Source organism: Leptonychotes weddellii, chromosome 9 (assembly GCF_054177405.1).
Source record: "Leptonychotes weddellii isolate Sample4059 chromosome 9, ASM5417740v2, whole genome shotgun sequence".
NCBI classification, from domain to species: domain Eukaryota; kingdom Metazoa; phylum Chordata; class Mammalia; order Carnivora; family Phocidae; genus Leptonychotes; species Leptonychotes weddellii.
Window position 1 is genome coordinate 29,554,724 of NC_138377.1, and position 22,476 is coordinate 29,577,199.

At 34.5% G+C, this 22,476-nt stretch overlaps 1 protein-coding gene across 8 annotated transcripts in view; it reads right to left on the minus strand.

The window, feature by feature from the left end:
- The window catches only part of RAD51B (RAD51 paralog B), a 780,046-nt gene that overhangs the window by 359,330 nt on the left and 398,240 nt on the right, over nt 1-22,476 (minus strand). The gene's annotated exons all lie outside the window — the stretch shown is intronic.

Genomic DNA, 22,476 nt, shown 5'->3' on the forward strand with positions numbered 1-22,476 from the left:
ATGGAACACTACATCAAAAACTAATGATGTAATGTATGGTGATTAACATAACATAAAAAATACAATAAAATAAAAATAAATCTAAAAAAACCCCACTCTATGGCAACTTTTTTCTCAGTAACTTTGTCTTCAAATCAGTATAGGACTTGAAATGAAAGAGGCAGCATTAAGGTTTAATTAATAACTCCTAATTAACTTTCCTTAATTATGAATAAGCGGGAAAATTAGATGTTTTTGTCTAATTTATTTGTCTATCAGTAGGAAATACATATAAATGCAGAAGTTTTGACATAGGTGGTTCCAACTTTAAATGCCAGAAAATAAGATTCTGCCCTAGCTCCTCTCTTTCTAAATAATTCTACATTGTATCATTTAATGATGTGACTGTGTGACCTGGACACATGTCCCAAGGCCACAGCTAAAAGAAATTTGAGAATTGCTCTTCCAAGCTAGGACCACAGCTCTACCCACACATTCTAGGAGTAGGCTCAAGAAGCATTTGATTCTTTGGCCACCTTCTGAAAGAAAGGAAAAAATTAATTTAAAACACCCTCAGTATCAGTTATGCCAACTCAAACCCTATGATCTCTGGAACACTCTCTTTAGTACTCAAAGAGTACTAAACAATTACATCCTTTATTTATTTATTTATTTATTTTTTACTTTTTTCTTTAACAATTACATCCTTTAGGTATCTCATTATAGGACAAAAATTTTTAAGTTCTGTAAGAGCCATATTAAAGTAATAGAGACTTTAACTGGTAACTCCTGACTTTAAAAGCTACCAGGACAAGGTAATTTTTTAAGGTCATGTTAGTGCTAAAGACCTCTGGGCTTCAACTAAGTACTTGTTCTCATTGGACTTCATAAATCATATCAGGGCCAGGTTTTCTGCACAGCCTTATAAATGGTTAGGCATTACTTTGACTCTGACCTTCAACAAAATTCTATCAATGAACAATTTGTGTCTACATTTCAATGTCTTCTTTTTTCCTCTTAAGTTGACATTTAAATAGTTTATCTGTAATTAATGGTGACACCAGATATTGACTACTAAACTATTTTTCTTTTCTCAATCAGTATCAGACAGACTACACACACACACACACACACGTATTTGTGTGTGTGTGTGTGTGTGTGTGTGTGTATATATATATATATATATATGTTAAGCCTTGTGGTAAAACATCTGTTCTTCAACTGAGAAACCGGACTTTTTAATGCTCTTAAAGAGACCACCAAATTCAACCCTCAGTGATGGCATTATCTCATAAATGATCACTTAGGTTAAAAGAAAAGAAGGTATCTGAGTAGACCAGAGAGAGATTTTCAAAAAAAGGCTGAAACACTGACCTTGAGCTATCTGCACTTCCGACTGGGGACACCCCTTTTGGTATCCCCTTCAATGGTGTGGGGCCTAGGTTTTGATGGACACTCAAAACAAATGCAGATATTCAAACATCTGCCCATATCTGAAAAGTATCTTGAGTACTCAAGTGCATTATGGAATGTGATTAACATGCTTTGATTTTGAAAAATCCCAGAAAAGGAAAAGAATGTAAATAAAAGAATGGAATATATATACAATCAGATATTAGGGAATCAGAAGTATGGACAGAAAATATACAAATAAGATTAAGTTAATACATCTGGGGAAGGAAATACTAGTCCATTCATAAATTCTCTATAAAGTAAATGGGAAGCAACTGTTTCTATTCTCATTTTGCAAATAGGAAAATTAAGGCATGAAACAGAAAAGTAACAATGTGGGGGGAAGTTTACAAGTTTACAAAAGTAATGATTGAGTAAGAACACTAAGGTTAGTCTCTCGATGTCATAATTTACTGTTCTAATCTTTCCTTATCACAGAAGGACCTCATTTGTTCTTCCTACCTGTTCTTCAGGAAATTTGTGAACTACCTAGTAACCACCATAATATATAATTATCATTTTAATGCATACAGAATATAATTTTAGGCAGGTGTGGAAGATGGGGGAGAAAGGGGAAAAAGGCATGGCCTTTGATTTCCAAGAGAGGGGTGTGTGTGTGTGTGTGTGTGTGTGTGTGTGTGTGTGTGTGTGTGTTGGGGGCGGGAGGGGGGAGGAGTGAGGGAGGGGACATACTGGAAATCTTTTTCGAAACAGAGAGGAATGAATAAAATTTGTTTTAAAATAGGTGGCATAGATGCAGTCCAATATCCTATAAAGTGAGAAAAAATATATACTTTAAAAAATTTTTGTCTTCTATCTTTTAATGTTTTTTAGTTCACATGACATTGGGTGCAACAGCAATGAAAAATCAACTACAATATTTAGATTTCATTGAGATAGGCAGGCTCATTCTAATTCTAAAATATTAGCTTATACTGCTAGTGATACATGTTACAACTAATAATGAAGGGAAAACTACATACTATGGTATCCTCTGCTTGCTCAAACATATCAGAGTTCAGGCAGAAGTAAATGCTAAATACTGCTCTCAAGTAGAGCTTAAGAGCTCTGTGGGATTGATGTACATTTTTTTTTTAAGATTTTATTTATTTATTTGACAGAGAGAGAGACAGCGAGAGAGGGAACACAAGCAGGGGGAGTGGCGGAGGGAGAAGCAGGCTTCCCGCTGAGCAGGGAGCCTGATGCAGGGCTCGATCCCAGGACCCTGGGATCATGACCTGAGCCGAAGATAGATGCTTAACCAATTGAGCCACCCTTGATGAACATTTTTTAAAAGGCCACAAATATTATGAAAATCAATGGAACCATAAGTTTCTAAGCAGAATGTGACTACAATTTAAACATAATTGTGAAGACCACATGAAACTTTAAAAGTAGGGTGAGTAATAATTTGCCTGCACAAGTTCTGATTGAACATGTATCCCAAGCGCTCCTTTCCTGAAATCACACTGACAGAGTGGAAAGTTAACATGTGAACAATGGAAAACAACTGAATTAAAATGCATACTGGACTCAAAAAGAAAATTATTATTTTGGAAAAAATAGGCTCTGAGAAATATCCATGGCAAAGTTGGTTAGGTCCTAAGACCATAAAGATTCCAAAAGCAAGAAAGTATAGTATGTTAACGCCTTTCTAGTAAGAAAATTTGGATAGCCATTTAAAATAAATCCAGGATTTTAAATAGACCAAAGTTATAGTTAAATATACCAATGACCTACTCAAGTGGAAATCAAATATCTCTGTATCATAGCTAAAGTTGGTCTCTTAGAAAACATCCAAACAATTTGCTAAGTTAGCTACTAATTATCTTTATAAGGTTTTAAATATGACATCCCACTTAGACAATCTTGTTCATCTTTATTTAGGAAGAAAAAAAGACTACAGGCTTTTTATTTTTACTTTATCATGTTCTGTTGATAAACTGTTCCTTTGGTAGAAAAAATAAGAGCTTAATATAAACCAGAAATGACACCCTTCGAACACTGCAAACCTAAATGCCCCTTAAATACAGACATCTGTGTTTATAATATATAATATTATAATAAAATATTCTTAGCCATTCAATTAAAATATATATATCATTCGAATAATGAAGGACTAGAATATGTATAATACTTCATATAATATCTGTACATGATGTGTATTTTATATATCTGACATACCTAGTATACTGGGTAGCTCACAGACACTTAAAACATTTGTTTTCTTCCACCTTATGTACATATAAAAATAAACACACATTTTAATGTGATATATTCCCAGCAATTATAAGACATATAAGTCATATTTTTGTTTGGGGAGGAAAGATTGGGTGTTTCGCTTTTTTTGCAATTTGAGATTAAGATAGTCTTTTAGCATTGGTCTATACAAATAGTACATGTGTGGACATTTAAAAAAAGCAAATGTCTTTAATATACAACTTGAAACATTCTCAAGTTTATATGGAGCCTCTACACAATCAGTAGGTTAGTCCTCCCAAAGTGAAACCTAAGCAAGATAACCTATTAAATAATGAACAGCCTAGTGGACAGTGATTATAAGTACCCTGAGGCCAGGGACCATGTCTTGTATTCTACATTCTGCCCATCATCTAGCACGGCACCTTGCACACGATAGTTACATAATAAATACTAGTTGTCCAGAACAGACTCAAACAGCCCAAATCCTGGCTTTACTTCTACCACTGACATTTTTGAAAATGAAATATTTTGGGAAGTGTCTAGCCCATGACTTACTCCATCTCCCCTCTTAGAGCTATTGGCCACAGTACAGAGGAAAAAGCCTGGGCCTGCTGCCATTTTAATCTAGTTTCTATTATATGACCCTTTCTCCTTGTCTATAGCTGATTGGATCAAGGGTAAACTCATGATTCAAACAAAGGCAATGAGAGCATCTCATATGAAAATTTGAAATTAGAGGCACATAAACTGGTATTTGGAAATTAAACAAGTCAGTGGGGCAGAGTATTAAAACAAAGGTTCACCTGAGTTTCTCACAACTTTGTTCTTTTTTTCTGAGGCTAGCTGCACAACTATTCCTTCAATTCTGAGAGGTCCTTTATATTCTTTTTTTTTTTTTTTTTAAGATTTTATTTACTTATTTGAGAGAGAAAGAGCGTGAAAGAGCACGAGCAGGGGGGAGGGCAGAAGCAGAGGGAGAAGCAGACTCCCTACCAAGCAGGGAGCCTGATGTGTGACTCGATCCCAGGACCCTGGGATCATGACCTGAGCCAAAGGCAGATGCTTAACCAACTAAGCCACCTAGGCGCCCGAGGTCCCTTATAGTCTTAAAGAAAAATTTCACTTTTGAGTAGTAAGTAATAGAAATGAACTAAAGTTTTTTTAAGCAAGAATCTAGGGCAAGTCACTTCTCTTCATAGGTATTACAACACATGAAAAATACTAGATGTAGTCTTTAAATAAGCAAGGTCCTTAGATAAGTTAACTCAAACTTTCTCTCAATCAGGAATTCCTTTGACAACCCCCTAAGAAGTAGCTCATGCTAACTACTTTTGAACAGAAGAAGCCAGCTCTAATTACCAGGTCCCTTTCTAGAAAGAGCTAAAAATCCACCTTCCTATAACTTTGATCCGGTGGTCCTAATACTGTCTTCAACAGAAATTTAAATAAATTTATTCTGCATTCTATGTGCCAATCTTTTTAGCTTTTTGAAGAGAGATGCCCTATTATCCCCTTATATTCACTCTCCTCCCGTTTAAACTTCTCCAGTTCATTCAATTCTTACTCATACTTGGTAAGACACTTGATAAAATATTTATCAAGATAAGATACTTGATTTCTGTCCCTGGCTACTGAGATGTCACCACTAAAGGAATTCTGCATTCAGCTCCCCAGTCTGGGAAGAAAAGGTGTGGAAAAAGTGCCTCTATGCCCAGAAAACACTTCTTTTATGGACAAGTAATATTATCCCAGTTAGAGACAAGGGAACTGATAGCAGCCCAATTTCAAACAAGCAATAGCAAAGTTTGATATTCCCTTCAACATTTCCTTCCATATCCACAGGTCCACCCACTGTGTCATGCTGCCATGCTTTCCCCACAAAATTATTTTCATCGGTCTGTAGAAGGTATGCCTAAATACACTGAGGCGTCTGTATGCCCTGCTCCAGTTTCTAAGGCATAGACAGCTCTAACCAAGGCATAGCAGGTGGTACCCTTGCTCAGAAGCATTTTTTTTAAAGGCACACTAGCAATCTGCTACCAAGTCATCTCATGGCATGGAAACAGAGTATTCAGGAGAAGCAATTTCAGAATGGCAGTGCAATGATCTTTAAAAAGATCTTAGAAAAAATCTTGTTGCCCATTCATAAAAGCAACAAGAATGCTGGCAAATGTCAAAATCAACTCTCCCAGAACTTTACAAATTAACCAAAGGCTTGTGACAATCAAGAATTTACTAGATGATCCACCTATTCCCACTTAGATATAAACCCAAGAGAACTGAAAACATGTCCATACAAAAACTTACACATATTCATAGCACCACTGTTCATAATAGCTAAAAAAATGGAAACAACCCAAATGCCTTATCAACTGATGAATGAATAAATAAAATGTGGTATATCCATACAGTATAATATTTGGCAATAAAAAAAAATTAAGTACTGATACATACTAAAACATGGATGAACCTCATGCTAAGTGAAAAAGGTTAGTCACAAAAGGGCACATATTGTATGATTCCACTTATATAAAATGTCCAGAATAAGCAAATCCATACAGACAGAAAATAGACTAGTGGTTGCCAGGGTCTGAAGAGTAGGAGAAATGGGGAGTGACTACTAATGGGTGTAGAGTTTCTTTTTAGGGTAATGAAAATGTTATAAAATGTTCCAAAATTAGGGGCACCTGGGTGGCTCATCTGGTTAAGTGTCCAACTCCTGATTTCAGCTCAGGTCATGATCTCTGGGTTGTGAGATCAAACCCGGCATTGGGCTCCACACTGGGCGTGGATCCTGCTTAAGATTCTTTCTCTCTCTCTCTCCCTTTGCCCCTTCTCTCTCTCTCTTTCTCTCTCTCCCTCTCAGAAATAAAATAAAATGTTCCAAAATTAGATTATTGGTGATGGTTGTGCAACTCTGTAAATAATACTGAAACCACTAGATTATAAAGTGTTATAAAAAGTTGTTATTTAAAAAAGAATTTTCACTGATCTAGAAACTGCTCCCATGTTTTCTCACCTTTATTTCTTTGACTGTGTCTTTGCTCTGCCTGGATCGCATTCCCTTTTATTTCTAACTACTATAATCAGACCCATTCTCTAAGAGCCCATCTGAATGCCACTCTTTCCACAGAATCTTCTGATCCTCCCAGAGTGACTATTTCCTTTGGACTTCCAGAATACTTTCTCATGCTTTAGCTCAACTTAAATGTGTTAGCTTTAATTCTTTGTGAACATCTTTTATCTTCCCTACTAGATCCTAAGATCTCTGGGGTCAAGGATCATGCCTTCTTTGTGTAGATATACCCTGAGTATGTAGTAGTTTGTTCTTAACCTAGAAGGTATTCTCAAAGTTTGGTGAATGAGTATGCTTTGCCATATGAGTAAACAAAATATATTTAATCACCTCTGCACAACAGTCTAACATTTTTCCATTTTTTCCTGTCTTGTTTCTTTTTAGGAACATATAATAAATTGCTTGAAGAATTAATCATCTGAAATTTTTCATGTCATGTTTCACATCAAACGTGGTCTCTATTATAAGTCTGTTTTTCAGTGCTTTTCCCTTAATTAAAACACTATATATATACATATCTTCCAGAAAAATGGAAAAGCAAGAAAAGCAAAAAGTTTTAAAATTATTTATATTATCTATCCAGCAGGAAGACTAACATTTTTCTGTATTTCCTTACATATGTTTTTCAATGCATCATTAACAGTTTGAGATCCCAATTGTATGTACAATTTTATAAATTTTCCCCTTAATTATGATGCTTCATCACACCATTACAAATTCTTTGCAAACATGAAATTCTTTCCTATAACTGAACCATCATTCTTAATTCTCATAATATTAGGTTGCTTTCAAAATTTCACTATTATGTATATGACAATAAATTACTTAGTGAATAATCTTTCTGTATTTTTTATTATATTTTTAGAATATACAGCAAGTCAACAGATTTATGTGGCCGGGTCCAAAGGAAGAAACACTCCTTTTTTTTTTTTTTAATTTTTAATTTTTAATTTTTAATTTTTTTTAAAGATTTTATTTATTTATTTGAGAGAGAGAGCATAAGAGGGGGTAGCGGGATGCGGGACTTGATCCCCGGACTCCAGGATCATGACCTGAGCCGAAGGCAGTCGCTTAACCAACTGAGCCACCCAGGCGCCCAGGGAAGAAACACTCCTTACAAAATGACATCCATTAGCTTTTCTTTTTCTTTTTCTTTTTTTTAATTTAAGTATAATATACAATGTTATATTAGTTTCAGGTTTACAACATACTGATTCAACAATTCTATACATTTACTCAGTGCTCCGCATAAGTATAGTCCCCGTCTGTCACCATACGATATTAGAGTATTATTGACTATATTCCCTATGCTGTACATTTCACCTCCATGACTTACTTATTTTATAACTGGAAATGTATACCTCTCAATCCCCTTCATCTATTTCACCCATCCCCTGCCTGTCTCCCATCTGGTACCTACCAGTTTGTTCTCTGTATTTGGGAGTCTATGGAGGTTTTTTGGTGTTTTTTTGTTGTTAACTGGTTTTGTTTTATTTTTGCTTTTTTTTTTTTTGCTTCTTTGTTTCTAGCTTTTCTTTATCATAAAAATTGTGTATGATCCCTAAAGAAAAAAAACTTTTAAATACATAAAGTATATAAGAAAAATCACTCACAATTGGTGTATGTGTTTCAAGTCTTCTCTGTTCTCTGTCAAATATATGAGCTCGTGTTTTATGCAGGTTACTTTCCTGTCTTAATTACCATTGTAACATAAGTATTTTAAAACTCTATTAAAAGTTTTTGTAGGGGTGCCTGGGTGGCTCAGTCGGTGAAGTGTCTGCCTTTGGCTCAGGTCATGATCCTGGAGTCCTGGGATTGAGCCCTACATTGGGCTCCTTGCTCAGCGGGGAGCCTGCTTCTCCCCCTGCCTGCCACTCCCCCTGCTTGTGCTTACTCTCTCTGTCAAATAAATAAGTAAAATCTTAAAAAAAAAAAAAGTTTTTGTAAACATTTTAATGACTTCATATACTATACTATATAAATATACAATTACATATTTAATCACTGAGGAATATTTGGGTTGTTGGCTATTTTTTATTATAAATAAGACTGTAGTAAATATCTTTGCATATAAATATTTATACACATGTATGATTATTTCTTTAAGATAGATTTTCTTTTCTTTTCTTTTCTTTTTTTTAAAGATTTTATTTATTTATTTGACAGAGACAGCGAGAGCAGGAACACAAGCAGGGGGAGTGGGAGAGGGAGAAGCAGGCTTCCCACTGAGCAGGGAGCCCGATGTGGGACTCGATCCCAGGACTCTGGGATCATGACCTGAGCCGAAGGCAGCCGCTTAACGACTGAGCCACCCAGGCGCCCAAGATAGATTTTCTGTTAACAGATTCTTGAGGTCAAAAAAAAAGGCTGTGGGTAATTTCAATATCCCTGATATTATGACACCAAGTTACATTTCAGTGAAGTTATAATATTTTATACTCTCAGAGGTTTATGAATGTGACCATATCATACCCAGCATCAGGCATTATCTTTAAACAAAACCAAACCAAAGAACTAAAATTTAAGTGTGCCTTTTAAATTTGATTTTATTTTTGTATTTAAATATATTATATATATTAACATTTTAACACATAAATCTATTAATCTTTTATTTTATTTTTTCCATCGCCCTTAGGCTTAGGAAGTTCTTCTCTATTGAGATTCACATCAATACTTACTGATACTTTCTCCTAGCTTTTTTTAAAGTGCTGTAAGTATTACTTGGGAAATATCCAATTGAAATACAATATCTACTTCATTTTTTTTAAGTTTTTATTTAAATTCCAGTTAGTTAGCATACAGTGTAATATTAGTTACAGGTGTACAAGATAGTGATTCAACACTTCCATACATCCCCCAGTGCTCATCACAGCAAGTACACTCCTTAATCCCCATCACTCCACCCCCATGCCCATTCCCCTACCCCCCTCCCTTCTGGTAACCAACAGTTTGTTCTCTAACAAAGTGTTTCCTGGTTTGCCTCTATCTTTTTTTTCCCTTTGCTCATCTGTTTTGTTTCTTAAATTCCACATATGAGTAAAATCATATGGTATTTGTCTTTCTCTGACTTATTTCACTTAGCATAATACTCTCTAGTTCCATCCACATCATTGCATATGGCAAGATTTCATTCTTTTTTATGAATGACTAATACTCCATTGTGTGTGTGTGTGTGTGTGTGTATACATATATCTCACATCTTCTTTATCCATTCATCAGTTGATACACACTTAGGCTGTTTCCATAAGCTGGTTACTGCAGATAATGCTGCTATAAACATCACGGTGCATGTATCCCTTTGAACTAGTATTTTAGTATTCATTGGGTAAATACCTACTAATGCAATTGCTGGATCATATAGTAGTTCTATTTTTAACTTTTTGAGCAACCTCCATACTGTTGGCTATACCAGTTTGTATTCCCACCAACAGTGCAAAAGGGTTCCCCTTTCTCCACATCCTCACCAACACCTGTTGTTTCTTGTGTTGTTGATTTTAGGCACTCCAACAGGTGTGAAGTGAAATCTCATTGTAGTTTTGATTCATATCTCCCTGATGATCAGTGATGTTGAGTACCTTTTCATGTGTCTGTTGGCCATCTGTATGTCCTCTTTGGAAAAATATCTATTCATATCTTCTGCCCATTTTTAATTGGATTATTTGGTTTTTGGGTGTTGAGTTTTATAAGAAAAAAAAGAAATACAATATCTATTTCAAAAAATGTATGCGCTCAAAACTGAAAAAACTGGAGCCAAAGTAAGGCTGAAGTTTGAAGGAATCTCAGATGCTTCTGTTGCTGTCATATCAATCTAAAGAAAATGTCAGTTTACTTGCAATACTATAGACAAAGGGAAATTTCATTGAAGAGGGAAAATGTAAACTCTGAAGAGAAAAATAGAGAAATGAAAGGAGAAAAGAAAGTGGAATAAAGGAAAAGCTTTTATAATGTTAAAATGTTCAAGATAATTGAAATTACCTTCATTTTCAACAAACTTGAAATATAGACTTCCAACTTTATAAAATAGATAATAAAGGAAACTAGTATTTGAGGTCTGGAATGTAAGGAATATAATATACTGGTTGTTAAGAGGAACTCATATCAGATAGTGTCATCTACTGGCAAAGGATAATACTGTAACCCAATTCTAGTAGACATTACAAATATCCAGAAAGTATCTGTGTGATATTTTACCTTATACTTTTATAACGATAAAGATCTTATATTTTTAAATACTCAGCAAGATTTCTATATCTAGCATTGCTTATTGATCCTTTGCTGCCATTATCACATGATTGCTCTCCATCTCACAAGGTAGGATTTACCAGTGAAATCATCTGATCTGGGACTTTTGTTTGTTGGGAGACTTCTGATTATAGAATCTATCTCCTTACTAGTAATTGATCTGTTCAGATTTTTTATTTCTTCATGATTTAGTCTTGGTAGGTTGTGCGTTTCTAGGAAGTAATCCATTTCCTCTAGGTTCCAATATGTTCATGTTTTCATCTTTTTTTCAGAACCACTATTAGGGAATAATTTTTGCCTTTAATGATGTTGCTTTCTCTTAATATACATAGTAAAAAATATAAACTAATACTGTTTATCTGCAGAGCATCAGAGTTCTTGGATACTCATTGGCTATACCAGTTTGTATTCCCACCAACAGTGCAAAAGGAATCTCAGATGCTTCTGCCGCTGTCATATCAAACTAAAGAAAATGTCAGTTTACTTGCAATACTACAGACAAAGGGAAATTTCATTGAAGAGGGAAAATGTAAACTCTGAAGAGAAAAATAGAGAAATGAAAGGAGAAAAGAAAGTGGAATAAAGGAAAAGCTTTTATAATGTTAAAATGTTCAAAAGTTCAGAGTTCTTGGATACTCATTTCATATAAAAATATGTTAGTAAATCAATAATCATTCATTCCCCCAAGGGATTTATTAAGGGGGTGAGGAAGATCACTTCCAAAATCATCTTATGAGACTAGCCCTACCCTGATACCAAAACAAGAGAAGGACACTACAAGAAAATAGCATTGCAGGCCAATATTCCTAATGAACTAGATGCAAAAATCCTCAACAAAATATTACAAAACCAAATTAAACAATACATTAAAAGGATCATATACCGTAATTAAGTGGGATTTACTCCAGGAATGCAAGGATGATTCAACATCTGCATATCAATCAGTGCAATACACCACATTAACAAAATGAAGGGTAAAAATCATATGATCCCATCTTAATCATAGGATGTAAAAAAAGCATTTGACAAAACTCAACATCCATTCATGATAAAAACTCTCAACAAGATGGATATCGAGGGAATGTACCTCTACATAATAAAGGCCATGTAGGACAAGCCCACAGCTAATATCATACTCAATGGTAAAAAACTGAAAGCTTTTCCTCTAAGATCAGGAACAAGACAAGGATGCTCATCTTCACCAGTTTTATTCAATATAGTGCTGAAAGTCCTAGCCAAAGCAATTAGGCAAGAAAATGAAATAAAAGGCATCCAAATCAGAAAGGAAGAAGTAAAAACTGTCTGACCTGATATATACAGAAAACAAAGACCCCACCAAAATAAAACTATTAGAATTAATAAATTAATTCACTAAAGTTGCAGGGTACAAAGTCAGTATACAAAAATCTGTTGCACTTCTATATAACAATAATGAACTATCAGAAAGAGAAATCAAGAAACAATTGCATCTACAATTGCACCAAAAAGATAAAATACCTATATGCTGAAAACTATAAGACATTGATGAAAGAATCTGAAGAAGACACAAATAAATACAAAAATATTCCATACTCATGGGTTGGAATAATTCATATTCTTTATATTTCTATACTACCCAAAATAAGCTACAGATTCAACATAACCCCCATCAAAATTCCAAAGGCATTTTTCACAGGAATAGAACAATCATAAAAATTGTTTTTATGAACACAAATAAAATAAAATAAAAAACCCACAAAAGACCCTGAATAACCAAAGCAATCTTGAGAAAGAAGAACAAAACTGGCGGTGTCACACTCCCTGATTTCAAAGTATCTTACAAAGCTATAGTAATCAAAACAGTATGGTATTGGCATAAAAACAGACACATAGATCAAAAGAAAAGAATAGAGAGCCCAGAAATAAACCCATACATATATGGTCAATTAATTTAGACAAAGGAGCCAAGAATATACAATGAAAAAAGGACAGTCTCCTCAATAAATGGCACTGGGAAAACTAGACAGCCACATGCAAAAAAGAAAAAAAGAAACTGGACTACTTTCTTATACTATATACACAGAAATTAACTAAAAATGGATTAAAGACTTGAACATATGACCTAAAACCATAAAAATCCTGGGAGAAAACATAGGGGGTAAGCTCTTTAACATCAGTTTTGGCAATGATTTTTTGGATTGACCTGAAAAGCAAAGGCCATAAAAGGAAAAATAAGTGGGATTATATCAAACTAAAAAGTTTCTGTACAGCAAGAGAAACTATCAACAAAATGAAAAGGCAACCTACCAAATGGGAGAAAATATTTGCAAACCACATAGCTGATAAGGGGTTAATATCCAAAATATATAAAGAACTCCTACAACTCAAGAGCAAAGATAAAAACAATTCAATTAAAAAGTGGTCAGAGGGTCTGATAGACATTTTCCCAAGGAAGACATACAAATGGTCAACTGGTACATGAAAAGATGCTCAACATCACTAATCATCAGGGAAATGCAAATTAAAATGACAATGAGATATCACCTCACACCTGTTACAATGGCTATTATCAAAAAGACAAGAGATAACAAGTGCTGGGGAGGATGTGGGGGGAAAAGGAAACCTTGTGCACTGTTGGTGGGATTTTAAATTGATACAGCCACTATGGAAAACAGTATAGAAGTTCCTCAAAAAAGTCAAAATAGAACTACCACATGATCCAGCAATTACACTTCTGGGTATTAATCCAAAGGAAATGAAATCACTATCTCAAAGAGACAGAGGCACCCCCATGTTCACTACAGCATTATTTACAATAGCCAGGACATGGAAATAATCTAAGTGTCCATCAATGGATGAATAGATAAGGAAAATGTGATTTTATATATATATAAATACACATACACATTATAATATATATTGGAATATATATGTAATGGAGTATTATTCAGCCATTAAAAGAGAAAATCCTGTCATTTGCAACAACATGGATGAACCTTGCAGGATTACGCTAAGTGAGTAAGTCAGAGTAAAACAAATACTGCACAATACCACTTTTATGTGAAATCTAAAATTTAACCAAAACCAAAAACAACAGTGCTCATAAATACAGAGAACAGACTGGTGACTTCCAGAAGGGGGTGGGCAAAATGGGTGAAGGGTGTCAAAAATTACAAACTTTTATTATAAGATAATTAAGTCCTGAGGATATAACCTACAGCATGGTTATAGTTGTATATGTGTGTGTGTATATATATATATATATATATATACCATGTGACTACAGTTAACAATATTGTATTATATCTTTGAAAGTTGCTAAGAGAATAATTTTTTTTATTTATTAGAGAGAGAGTGCATATGCATGAGAGAGAGAGAGCAGGAGCAGGGGGAGAAGGAGAAGCAGACTCCCTGATGAGCAGGGAGCCTGACACTGGGCTTGATCCCAGGACACTGAGATCATGACCTGAGCCAAAGGCAGACACTTAACCGACTGAGCCCTCAGGTGCCCCTAAGAGAATAAATCTTAAAAGGTCTCATCACACACACACAAAAATGTATAACTATGTTTAGTGATGGATGTTAACTAGACTTATGGTGATCATTTTACAATATATACAAATATTGAATCATTATGTAGTACATCTGAAATTAATATATGTCAATCATACCTCAATAAATAAAAAGCTCTCACCACAAGAAAAAAATTGTAACTCTATGTGGTGATGGATGTTAATTAAATTTATTGTGGTAATCATTTTGCAACCTATATGTGTATCAAATCATTAATGCTGTACACCTAAAACTAATAAAATGTTATATATAAATTAGATCTTAATTTTTTAAAAAGAGTTTAAAAATATACTCATGTCTTCAAATTAGCTGTACTGAACAAATCACAGGTTTTTTCTTTTTTTAATATTCAAGATGTAAAGGATGTTAGACATCATCTACACTAACGTCTTTGTTTTTATAGATATGGAAACTAAGACCCAAAATCATTATATATGTAAATAAGTACTTTTCACTTGTTAGTTATTACTAAACTGTGGAGTTTGGGGAGATTATTACAATATACTATTACCACCAAGACCCAACTAGCTCTCCAAACTGATTATAACTTAAAGAGAAAAAAATATGCTTATTACAATTAAAGATTGGTTCAAAATGTCATCTTATGATATATTGATACAACTGAGTACTATGCAGTTGAAAAAAAGAATGAGGAAAATCTAATGAAATGACATGGAATGATTTAGGGATATATTATTAAGCAAAAAGTACAGAAGAGTATTTATAGTATGCTACATTTGTGTAAGAAAGAAGAAGAAATAAAAAAAAATAAATGTGTCTGTTCAAATAAGAAAAACATACATATCTGCAAAAAGAAACACAGGAAGAATGAATAAGAAATGAGAGAGATTATTAGTTATAGGAGGTGAGTGAAAAAGGGAGATAGGACTGACACAGAAGGAAAGGGAGGTGATTCTTCTCTGAGTATACTTTTTCGTACAGCTCTGAGTTTTGGAAACTCTGCATGTTTTACACAAACACACACTCAATAAGAATGGAAGAAAACTTTAAAATGAAATGTAAACAGAAACAAATGAACCAAACTCATATTTCAAATGAGTAACACAACTACATTTGGTGAAGGGATACAAGAGGACAGAGAATGGAAACCAACCCAAGTAACAGTATTTGCAGTATCATAAATACAACCATATTTATTAGGCTAAAAGCAAAATAACACTCTAAACAAATACTGAATGCTACTTTGTAGGGTTTCTTTTTACAGATGTATGGGCTAACAATTCTCAAACTGATTTCTTTGTATCCTAGGATTGAGTAAATAAGTAAGTATATTGAGTATAATGGAGCTGGCTTCTCACTGTCAAAGATAGGAGCTAAAAATATGGAAAGGAAGCATGACAGAATGAACCCTATTGTGCTGAATTGGAATTGAAGTTATCAGTAGGAATGCAGTGTTTCTCGTAGGAATAAAGACAAAATATTGCTTTTGTGGTATTACTGCTCAAATGTCTAACTTGAATCTAATCATAAGGAGTCATTAGACAAACCCAAAACGGAGCTCTGTTTATAAAACAGGCCTGTACTCATCAAATACGTCAATGTTGTAAAAGACAAAGAATGACCAGTAAACTGTTCCAGAGTAAAGGAGAGTAAGAGGCATGGCAACTGAATGCAACATATAATAGGGATTTAAATTTGCTATAAAGTCTGGTATTAAAACAACTAGAAGAATCTAAAGATCTATAAACTAGATAATAATATTACATCAATGTTAATTTCTTGATTTTAATAACTGTATCATGGCTAATAAGAGACTGTCCTTGTTTTTACGAAACATACGTGGAAGCTTTTAAGGATAAAAAGACATCATGTCTCCAGTTCCAAAATGGTTCAGGAGAAAAAAGTGTGTGCATACGTGCATGTGTATGTGTGTAAAGCAACTGTGTTAAAAATTAACATTTGGAGAATTTAAGTGAAGGGTATTATACTAGAACTCTTTGTAATATTTTTCCAACTTCACTGTAATATGTCAAAATAAAAGGTTTAAAAGCTAGCCCCTGTTCACTGCTGCAACCTCAATGCTTAGAACCTGGTAGAGAGCTGGTATTCGATTAATATTTGCTCAACAGATGAAATCTCACTATTAAGTTATAAAACTAAATTCAAGTTAGAAAGTAGGAAAGAGCTTGGAGCCTCATTAGGAATCAAATTTCTGCCTCCTTTCCCCATGATTGCAAACACATCAGATACCCAGAAGAGCAGACTACTGAAAGGGGGAACTATAGTTTCTACTCTATAAAAAAAAAAAACAACATTTTCCCCACCTTTGATATGTGTATTTGTGAACAATCTATCAGCCTAAATGCTAATATTACGCACTGCACACATACATAAGCCTGATGTCAGAGTAAAGTGATATCAAACTTACCAAGAAAATTATATTAGGGTATTTGTCAGAAATAGTGAACTTTTGAAGGAGACTAAGCATTTAAAGTAACCTAAGAGATCTAAGGACCCTAATTAGAGTTATTCAAGATAACACATCCAGGTATTCATAGGAAAACTAGGAATAAAAGGTCTTTTATGAAATATCCAAAAGGTTCTTTCTTCTTGACCAAAGCATCTGACTTCAATATATAAGGATTACTGCTGGTACAGCCATCAGTTAAATGATCTTTAGCTGGAGGGGAGCAATCACTTCTAGAAAAACCATTTTATCTTCTTATTCTCTATAATTCATTTATTCCATTATTTACCAAGGCAATTTATATTTATTGAGCACTTACTACATGTTAGGTCCTATGCTAGCATTCTGGTGACCCAAAACCATAGATGTCAGTGATGCATATAAGAGATACCTCAAAAGACAGGTTCTGCTTGATTCATATATTCTTTCATTCCAAAGAATAAAGCAAAGACAGGTAGAGAGCTTATTCATGTCAAAGATTGGCCTAGACGTTCCCAATAAATAGTTCCATACTTCTAAAGTTCCAAAATAAATTTCAAGAGCCCAACACAACCTTTCGGAACTATTCAGGAGCAAACAGCCTTTTTCCCCCCTAAAACTATACTCTGAAGTTCTAAAGTAAAAGTAGTCCTCCAGCTTCCCAATTCTGAAAGGACTGTTCTATTGGAGAATGAATCAGTATTTAAGTGGCAGAGTCCACAGCTCAATTAAACATCAAGGTAAATAAACATTCTTTCCAACTGAATGGGCAGGGGATACTCCCTTTCTCTATGGATGAAGATCAAGCCTAGGTAGGTTAAATATAAATATGGCTACCTGTAAAACTAATGGGTAATAAGACAGAATGCAAAGGGCAGAAAAAGGCACATTTTGGTGTCCATATGACAGGGACACATGAAGTGAGACAGATGAAAGGAAGACACCAAAATAGTTAAAGAGAAAAGGAATCTAGAAATGACTAGAGAATATGATGCAGGAGTTAGGAATAAGGAAAGAAAAGGCTGAATGGAAGGAGTGTTTAAAGTTAGTGGCAATGAAGCCAACTGCAGGAGTCTGTCCTCTCGTTCAATGGCAAGTTAGTTCGTTGCACCTAAGGGTAAGTTTATCAGGAAAAAAAAAAAAAACTACTTAAATTCCTTCTCGGATACAACGCACAGTGCTTGGCATATAGTATATGTTGAATACATTAAATGTTAATTATCACTGTTATTGTTAATTAATTAATAGCAGCAGCTGAAGAAATAAACATTGATGATGTTACCCAAGCTGGACTTAAGAAGAAAATTAAGACATTTCTGGTATAGAATTCCCTAGATGTCACAGTGCTTCTTTTAAATTATTTCCTCAACATGATAGTTAATGTCCTAATTGCCCTAGAGGCTAAAGCAGAGTAAAATGCAGAGAAACCCGATCTTTCTGTCGTGTTCAACAAAGTTTGGAGTCTGTAGTTCGGTTATTGTAATTTGCCTGTTTGTGTACCATTTACAATTCACCATTCAAAAGGTCTTAAACCTCAAGAGTTCTTAATTTTGAAAGCTAGTGAGTTAACCCCATCATGTTCCTAAAAACTGAGTTACTGAAAAAGAAAAATACATATGTCAAATATAAATGTCAAATAAATGTGAAACAAGATGTTCAGTCTTTTTAGTAAACAAAGATTCCCCTGGGAATTAGATTAGCAAAGTCCATTGTTAAGAGTACAATCTTTGTCTTGTGACAAAGGCCTTAAAAATGTGAAAATTCATCTAGCTATTTCACTTCTAGGTTTTTTATTTTATAGAAACAACCAAGGTTGTACATAAGAATTTATCCATAAGGATGTTTCCTACAGAATATTTGTAACAGCAAAGAAAATACTGGAAAAATGGAACAACCTACATTTCAAGTAATAGGCCAGATAAGACTATACAGCCATTAAAATCATGTTCTAGAACTCAGCATAGAAAACACGTTTGATATATATTTTTATTTAAAATTTAAAAGGTAGTTCATCTTCTTAATAAATTTATTGGTTATTTTCAAACACTAGTTTTTCTATATAAACTTGAACACTATTTTATCCAGTTTTTAAGAAAATCAGGATTCTAGCCATCTGGTAACTTTTGCTTTTAACTTATCCTTAAAGATTTTAAAGACTGTTGACACTGCTGTAAATGGAACACTCTTTTTTTTTTTTTTTTTATTCTAGTTACTTAATGGTACAGAGAAAAGCTATTGAGATATATATATTTAGTATCTGGTCATCTAATCAGATTTTTTCCCCTTATTAATTCAAATCACTTGTTAATATTTCTTCCAGAGTTGAATGTAAAGCAATTAATTCTCTTGGAAGGATCTTCTTAATGTACAGTTAAGGGGAAAAGATTCAAATAACTGTATATAATATGATCCCATTTTGGCAACACATACAAATATGTCATTATATATATTTGTATATGACTAAATGAGCTTGGTAAATGCTTAGACACACAGCTTGTTCACATGCATGTCTACAGAGATGGTGAGAAAGGGGGAGGAAAAAGAGGAAGGTAAACTTTCTTCTACAAAAAATTAAGCATTTTAAAAAGATATTCATGAAAAGCAGTATGAGAGATGTCAGTGTGTGTATGAATAGAGATGCCTCAAAAGATAGTCACCAAAATGTTCATAACTTCTTTTTTTTTTTTTTAAGATTTTATTTATTTATTTGACAGAGAGAGACACAGCGAGAGAGCGAGCACAAGCAGGGGGAGTGGGAGAGGGAGAAGCAGGCTTCCCGCGGAGCAGGGAGCCCGATGCGGGGCTCGATCCCAGGACCCTGGGATCATGACCTGAGCCGAAGGCAGACGCTTAACGACTGAGCCACCCAGGCGCCCCATGTTCATAACTTCTTATGGTGATAGGATTTCAGGTACTTTTTATTTCTTTATATTTTTATGTAGGTTCAAAAATGTTTTATATGAAAATATATTACATAATATTAAAAAATAAGTTCTTTTCAATATGTGTATCAAAATATGGCACACACTTGAGCATGATAAGGCTTTCAAAAGGAAAAGGAGGAATTTGATGGAAGGAAGTGAAGATAACAGTCCAGTGATTTTAACTATCAAGGAGAGGTAATGGGGACAAAGCTGGAGAAGGAAAAAGAAAAAGAAATAAGCTTCTGAAGGGCACCTGCTTTATGATGATAATGAAGAAAAAGAAGGAGACAACATTCACTCAGTCTTTATCATGGTTTCATTGATGAAAAAGTTTATAATCTAGTTGGGGAAAAATAACTTCCATAATGACATAATTTCATCTATCTAATACGGTGTATAAGAGGAGTAGAGAGAAAGGAAAGACCTAGGTGGACTGAATTAGGAAACACTTAATGGAAGAAATAGAACTTGAGGATTTGAATACATTAAACATTGAAGTAAGGATTTTCTAGTTCTGTGAAAAAATAAGATCAAAGGTATACAGGCTGAAATGCATACCAATGCAAAGGTAGCTTCATGTGGCAAGCAGGAAATAAAAGCATGTAGGTGGGGGTGGCCAGGTCAGAGAGAGCCTCAAAGGACAAGCTGAGAAATATAGGCTTGATGCTCAAGGCATTCTTGAGCAGAGGAATGACAGGAGAGGAATGTTCTAGAAAGATAAATCTGGAAGTGGTATGTCAGAGGGTGAGCAGTGAGGGAAGAAGGAAACGGGCAAGGTAGGAGGCTGTTGGGAGCAATGAAGACCTGGGTTCCTATCTTGGCTGTGGTGATTGATACACAGGGGCAAATCCAAGAGACACTTTGAAGGACTATCAGGAAATTCCTGCTATAAAATCTCAAAGTCTTAATATTATCATTCCAAGGAGACCTTGAGCTCTAGGAGGCACAGATCATCAGCACCTGGGAAATCTGGAGTTGTTTGTAATCTAGAAGGTGAAGGAAAGGGCAAGGAATGACTTTGTGAAGGGAAAATGGAGAGGCCTCGGGTGTTAGCAGAGGAGCAGGGACACTGAGTTGGATAGGTTTTCCGGGGCAAGCATGAATGCCATCTCTGTGGGCTCTGATGAGTCCTGGCACGTTATAGGAAGTGCTGGCCTGGCCCAGGCTCCAAGTAGCATTTCTAACAGCTAACAAAATGTCCAAATTGCTGATCCTTGATTCAGTTCTATCATATAAGCTCTACCTAGGCTGATCTTAACCTCCTAGTAAATGAGTAAAGAATGTTTTGATTACTCACTATGTAGCTATCTAAATATTGTAAAATTCAGTTACACCCTTGTATATTTTATCTAGGTGTTGGAGGAGTGAACGCCCAACAAATATGTCCATATCATTTTCAAAGCAGCCTTTCTTCTGATAAGACTTCTTTACCATTTAGAACTTGTTGACATACTAAATGCTCCAGATAAGGTTTCAGTTAAAAATTTTTCATTCTTTAAGGAGGACAGGTTCCTTTTCCTTCCCTCTAAAATAAAACCTCAAAGAGCCAGTGAGTGGGAGAGCAAGCAAGAGAAAAAGTGAATGAGAGAAAGAGTGAGAGAGAGAAAAAGAAAGCAAAAGAAAAAGAGAAAAGAAAGAGAAAGAGAAAATGAGAAAGACTGAAAGAGAAAGAGAAAAAAAGCACAACATGAAAAATGTCTAGCTTTCTTTCCTGTTGTCTGCATTTCCTCTATACAGTGGAGCCCACTTAAAGAAGCAGACTCATTTATTTGACATTCCCTAAATCAGAAGCTCAAAGTACAATAATATCTATCCTCATGGTGTCAATAAGAGGAGATAATATTTGTAAAATGCTTAACATAGTGCCTGGCACATTGTAAGTACTCAGAATGAGAATACAAAATAATGATCAACACAAACAATAGCAGGCCAAGACAGTGTTCATACAGCATGATTTCAATTATATTAAATTACATGAAAAAAAAAAACATCAGAAATATCCTAAAAAGTTAAAAGTCCTCAGCAAAAAAAAATGATCAACAAAATGAAAAGGCAACCTACCAAATGGGAGAAAATATCTGCAAACCACATAGCTGATAAGGGGTTAATATCCAAAATATATAAAGAATTTCTACAATCAATAGTAAAAAAAAAACAAATAATCCAATTAAAAAATGACCTGCATAGACAATTTTCCAAAGAAGATATTCAAATGGTCAACAGGTACATGAAAAGGTGCTCAACATCACTGATCATCTGGAAATGCAAATTAAAATGACAATGAGATATCACCTCACACCTGTTACAATGGCTATTATAAAAAAGACAAGAGATAACAAGTGCTGGTAAGGATGTGAGGGGGTGGGGGAGGAATCCTTGTGCATTGTTGTGGGATTGTAAATTGATACAGTCACTATGGAGAACAGTATGGAGTTTCCTTAAAAAGAGAAAATCGAAATAGAACTACCATATAATCCAGCAATTCCTCCTCTGGATATATATCCAAGGGAAATAAAATCTCCAACAGAGAACTGCACCCGTATGTTCACTGCAGCATTATTCACAATAGCCAAGACCTAAGCATCCATCAATGGATTAATGAATGAAGAAAATGTGATATTGAATTATCTATCTATCTATCT